Raw genomic sequence first — 6,706 nt, 5'->3', positions numbered from 1 at the left:
CAAGGGAGAAAGAGGGAAATAAGCCAAGACTTGAGATAAATTAAAATTAATAGGCCAATAGTTTACATAAGTTAATAAATAGGCTAAATTACTGTTTTTGTCCATAACTTGTCTAGTTATGAACCATAACTTGAGAAGTTATTGTTCATAATTCACAGTTTTTGTCCATAACTTGTCTGACTATGAACCATAACTTGACAAGTTTATCCATAACTTATCTGGTTATGAACCATAACTTAACAAGTTATGGTCTATTAATTTCTATAACTAAAAATTGGCCTATATACTTTCTTAAGCTTTTCATATTGGCCTATTTCCTGCTATTTCCGTAAAAACAATTGCTCACTACTACAAAATTCAGAAAACATGTTCAAAATAGTACACACACCCTTGTAGAATGTTGTATGGCCAATGGAAATGAAACCAAATCACTTTTAGCTGCAACAACAAGGCAAGGCACCTCAAATCCAGTATCCTCACCATGACTAGAAACTTCAACCAACAACTCAGTCGCCCTCCTCCTTGATGATTCATCAGAACTGTTCGCAAAGGAAAGAGGGAAAAAAAAAATCTTAGATATTCATAAAAGTGCTTAAAATTATAAAACATTAGTGTTAATCATACAAAAGTAAGAAAGCGTGGTTGTACATGCCAGCATATGCTCTCAACAAGCCTAAGCTCATTAAAGACGTCAAATCCACCCAAAAGTTTTACATTATCGTGCATCTTCAACAAAGAAATTTCTGAAACACCATTGAGAAGGCAATAATCTTGTATTTTTATAGTCTATTTAGCGTAAGCCATAAAACAGATAAAAAAACTGAGCTAGTTTAGATAACTCAATTGGACAATTAAAAAAAAAAAAAAAAAGAACATAAAAGACATAGATCTCTTGTCATCTAAAAAGATTCAGTCTTGTAAAAAATACAATAAGATGCCATGATTAACTAGATTATTATTAAATGTAACGACCACTGAGGCCTTCTTGCTTACCTGTCAAAAAACAAACACTGCTGTGTCGCAAGCAGCCGAGGATTCTTTGTCTGATAGCAATTCTTTAACTCTGTCTTCAGGAATTTCTTTTAACACAATGGTTTTTTTTTTTTTTTCTTTATTTATTTATTTATTTTTTATTTATTCCCTGCAAACAAATTAATATAGATACAAATTTAGACCAAATAACTGATGCTTTAAAATCCTAATTGAAATTTCAATTTAAGCATAATGACATACAGGGGAACAGAATGAAGGGGGTTCTTAGATAAATTAGTCAAGCGCATGAAGAAACAACCAAGGATACAGGACAACCAACGAGATGATTAGTACTCATCATATATAATTCAAAATCAACAATGTTCACTGCATAACGCTCTTCTGTGGTTGGTTTGTAGGCATCAGAGATAGGCCTGCTCTTACACACAAAAAAGGGAAAAAAATCGATTATTATTTGCTTCACAAAGTTGGATTAGCTGGAAATCACAATCAAAATCATTCAGAAGACAACCTTCCAAGAAAAGAGTCGAGGAATGCAGACTTTCCAGCCTTCTTAGGGCCAAAAACGACGCATTAGTAAACATTTCTTTCCGATTGTAGCTTCTTTCGATCTAAACACCTCTTCCTAGTCACACGGATAGCAGGAAATATCACCAGAAAAACAGATGTACGCCAGATTCTTCATGCTTAAAGTTGGATCTAGGAGTGTCATGAGCGCCCACTGCAAAACAGAAATTTAAGACACTAGTGAACAGGGTTAAAGATGACAAATATGATTTTTAAATGCATTCTAAAATGTCTTACATTCTGCCAATTTCATGCATAGTCAAACGTCTTCCACCACTAAATTTTTCACACGGAAAATATATACAAAACTTCATCATCACTCAAAGGGGTATAAAAATAGATGAATGTCTACATTCTGCCAACTTCATGCATAGTCAAACGTCTTCCAACACTAAATTTTTCACACGGAAAATATATACAAAACTTCATCATCAGTCAAAGGGGTATAAAAATAAATGAATAAATAAATAATCCATAGAGTCACTACGGATCCTAAATAAAAAGTAAGGCCTCTGATAAGAATCCATCAAGTGATAGCCCTCCAATTGCATTTCTCTCTACTGCATCCTCATAGGGAGCTTTCCTAAAAGGACTGTCATTTAAAAGAGAAAAAAAAAAAGTCAAACTCCCGAAGATGGTAGCACAAGTAAAGTAAAGTTAATTATTCTAAGCAAAAAGATATAAGATAATCAGAAGAATCATAGATAACCAATCTGTCAATCAGCAAATCTTTGTCGAAAAGCCAAATAGGATATCACATAGAATATTAGTAGAGACAAACCAAGTGAAAGATCCCAATAATAGATCTCAAATTTTTAACTACCTTTCTGGAGCAGTAGAAAATAGCTCTTCTAGTTCATGAGGTTGGAGTGCTTTATCCTGGTGGAAAGCAGAATACAGTCATCATGATTGAAAGAGTTAAGCGAAGTACTAAAATGAAAAGAAACAATAGGACAGAGAAATGCATAGAACTTGTTGCACCAAATAACCGAAAGACGATAGGATAAATTTAGAAAAGAACATACCCCATCATTGTCAAACAAGTAAAAGATTCATTTGAGGAATTCAATGACTTCATTAGTCAACTCCACAATCTGCACGTATAATGCTTTACTGTAAGCAGTTTATACAAATTTCATGTGCTCTAAGAGATCCGTTAAAATAGAATAAATAATACTAGAGAAATGAAACATGGGTGGTATAGATACCAAGCAGTAGTTACAAAAAGGGAACAAAACTATCATCATAAAGGAAGTTCAAATAGGTCCAACTCGTCTTAAATTTTCAACCGTAGATCATACCGGTGAGACTTTCAAAGCCCATCAGGAAAAAAAAAAAAAAAAAAGAAGAGGAGGAAGAAGAAGAAGATTAATGCTTCATATATCATATTTGCAAGTCCAAAAAAGCAATCATTGCAAGCGAGACACGAGAGTCCATAAGCATTGCATCCAAGATACCCATAAGATAAAAACAAAGATAGAACTCAATAAATTAGAGACTGATACTCTTACAGCGTATTAGTCAAGATATTATTCACTTCAACGTGAATTGAAATAGCAACACACAATAGAAGCAATATAAAAACTTGATAAGCAAATGTGGCTGACAAAGTGTAGTTTCCCTCAATAAGTTATCACCTGATCAGGAGTCTGTTTCAATGGAGACGGAATGAGTTCATCTGCAAGTTCTATATCATTATTGTATCCAAATCTTCTAAGGACAATCCAAGTTGCTTGGAGATGACGAAGTTTTATAAGTTGTTTATGCAAGAAGAGGAATCCTGTGGGGGTAAACCCACGCTTATTGACTCCACTGGGAAAATGGTATTGCACAGCCTTCTTGGGTGCCACAATTTGGTCACGCGACAAAGAGCCATTGGACCATTTAACCTGTTTATAGAAAAAGTTAGCTATTACATTCATCTCAAACATAAATTATCATGAACTCAAGCTAAGAAAAATTGTTTTAACACTAGGGATGTTATTTCGAATTGCCACCTCAGAATAAAATCTAGACTATAAAATTTGCATTAAAAAACTAACTTGGTAGTCATTGAGCTCTGCATCACTTAAAGCTCCATCTTTGTCATGGTCAAAAAGAATAAATATCCGTTTCAAGGCACGCACAAATCGAGGATTCAGTTCTTGTGATTCTGGATCAAATACTGGGCCAAGTGGATAGAGCACAGGTGCATGTGCACGGTAAAAAACGTTTCGAATCCGCAAAATGACACCACACAGACAGTGTAAGAGTTGCAATGTAAGAAACATAGTAGTAAGAAATTGCTCAGGCTAATTGAGCAGCCAAACTATATGCAAGTTATATGATATTGAATCAGTTTCTAGTGTGGAAGTCTATGATGCAGAAATTTTCAAATCTAATCCTGAGACCCAATGGAACATGAATAAAGGAGTGAATCCAGAATTCCAATTTAAAAACTTACTAAACTAAATGATCATAAGATAGCAAGGGTGGCACATTTTGATAGCATGAAAGATTTGAGTGCTTTAACAAAAAAAGAAAGAAAAACAAAAAAAACGAAAACGAAAAAAAGGGCTCGGGCAAAGAAGAGTCTCTATACAGACCCGAGAATATGTCAATGCCGAACACTCATGTAATTTTCAATCTCCGGAAACTGTTGCTTTAATGGTGACATCACTTGCTCCAGGTTAAACTGCTGGTTTTTATCTCTCAAATCTTGTTTACAACCCACAACTATAACTGGGACCTTCACCTGCAACATAAAGAAAACCCCAAACGCTGTAAAATATATGGCTTCATAAGCTTAATTAAATTGAAGTCTTTAAGTTTCTTTCTTCTTTTTTTTTTTTCCCCCATTCTCTCTCGTTCCAGAGAAATTTCTGGAAATACTCCAATCCATCATGATAATTATGCTGAATGCTGATGGAACCAAAAAGTATATAAAAATAGAAATGACAAAGAAAGAAACCTCAAGTAGACGAAGTTTGGGAAGCCAGAAAGTACTTAATCGATCAAAGGTATGCGGTTGATAGCAAGCGTAAGTAAGAACAACGGAATCAGCCTGCTTCAATTCTGCAGCAACTTTACAAAAATCTACAGTACTGGTTGACAAAAAAAAAATAAAAAAAATATATATATATACCGCCCTGAACCCTAAAGTTGTAATATGTAGTAGTAGTAGTAATAATAATAATAATTCGCGAATTTCAAGTTGCTAAATTTTGTTTGCAAACATACTTCGCTGACTTTAAGAAATAAAATTCATACCGAGAAGAAGTATCGACAAGCGTCAGCGGAGCTTTCGGCTGGAAGGATTCCTGCAGCAATATCATTGGTGGAAGCAGCGGCGGTACATTCACATTGGGATTCATGGCGGCGGCCGTGGCGATCAGGCTGGATCTTCCGGTACCGCAATCTCCGGCCACGACGATTCTGACCCTGGTCCGGCCGCCCGCGAGAATGGCTCGGCCGGTTCCACCTCTCCACATAGGAACTGCAACACCAGAACATAAAACCCTAAGAACTCATTTCCGAAAAAGAAAAAAAGGTGTAGATTCGTAACAAACCTGGATTGGACATCGATATCGTTGCGAGCTTTTTGCAGAAAAACCAGAAGAAGAAGAAGAAGAAGAAACACCAAAACTGGATTAGGGCTTGCGGTGATGGCGATTTGGTAAAGAAATCTCGAGACGAAACCTTTGAGGAAGGGAAGGGTCAGGATCAGTTTTGCAAGAGAGGGCAGTATCGTTCCCTTTTTCTTAGCGCTAATCTTTGCAGAAAAACCAGAAAAAGAAGAAGAAACACCAAAACACAAGGAAACGATAATAAAACAGTAGAACACAATAATCAGCACAAAGAAACAACACGTCTTTTTATGTGCATGCAAGCTTTATGTACAAATGACATATCGTACGGATTAGAAACGGCAACACAACTATGAATGACAAATTAATGTCGTTCTTATAGTTAAAAACGAACATAAAAAATTTGAAAAAAACAAAACAAAACAAAACAAAATGGATCCGCTTTGATGGAAAACACCATCTATATTATACACCACAAGACCGCAAAATACGTCTTTCATCCAAGCAAATTAGAAAATATCTCGGAATTAAACGACACCGTGTTTTGAATAACAATTAACAAGAATCATTTTTGTTTTTCTAAACTGAAACTTGTCAAATGACAAACACTTTCGAAGTTTCAAAGGCAAAAGGACAAATCGTGTTTTTTTTTCTTAGGACATGTTTTTTAATATTATTTTTATCTTTTGATCTGAAATATTTATTCATATGAACAATTAACTACTCTTCATTTTGTTACTTTTTTCTTCCTTGGTTTGTTGCAATCATGTCGTGTGTTAGATAATGTTGACGGTCGATTTTTGCCAACAAGACTTACCGGATTACCCTTCTTTTGTCCGTTGGGACACCGGTTAAAGACGTTAATTTAATTGAATATTCTAAAATATGTGTTTATGCTTTGGACGTATTTGTGAAGAGTATTTGGTGCTGTGTTTTAATGAAAGTAAAAAATGCACATAAATTTTATAATAGTTCACCCTTATGAAAAAAGAGCTACATTCACTGTATTGTATTCATTTTCTATTCTTCACAGGTTACATAAAAAAAATCCTCTCTTCTCTGGGGCTTTGCCCCTTTTATAGTTTATAGATTACCCATTAACATCCCCCTTGGATGAGCTGTCTTTGGGGCCTTTTGACGGTTTCTCTCGAGTGGCCTATCCTCTCAAGTTGCCCATTTACTCAAGTGGCCTACCATCTCATATACCTAGACTGTAGCTTGCCAGTCCCTTTTGGATTGTTCACACATCCAATTTGTCCCCCTATTACAGCTCTGCAGATCCTCTGTAACTCCCATTGGTCTGTTCTAGGCGGTTTAGGGATTTGTAATCATTCCCTGCACAACTGACTTTTTCCAAACTCATACGCAACCTTAGGATCTCCAGCTTGCCACCTCAGAGGTCTTTCTTGGAATTCGGGCCCAATTGCTTGCGTTCTGCCCTCTGCACCTGCAATATACTTTGTCAAGTGTGGCCTTTCTCTCCATTGACCCTATCATGGTACTTTGACGAACAAGTTACACAGGCCTCGACTATTTATAGGGTCGACGGTCTCAAACCCCCCCCCCCCCACCACCTACAC

The 6,706-nt window shown here is 35.9% G+C and overlaps 1 pseudogene; it reads right to left on the bottom strand.

Moving 5' to 3' along the window:
• Positions 1 to 370: 370 nt before the first annotated feature.
• The window catches only part of LOC21401580, a 7,339-nt pseudogene continuing 1,003 nt past the window's right edge, over positions 371 to 6,706 (bottom strand).

This window comes from Morus notabilis, unplaced genomic scaffold (assembly GCF_000414095.1).
Source record: "Morus notabilis unplaced genomic scaffold, ASM41409v2 Scaffold348, whole genome shotgun sequence".
NCBI classification, from domain to species: domain Eukaryota; kingdom Viridiplantae; phylum Streptophyta; class Magnoliopsida; order Rosales; family Moraceae; genus Morus; species Morus notabilis.
This window is presented reverse-complemented; position numbering and strand designations above follow the sequence as displayed.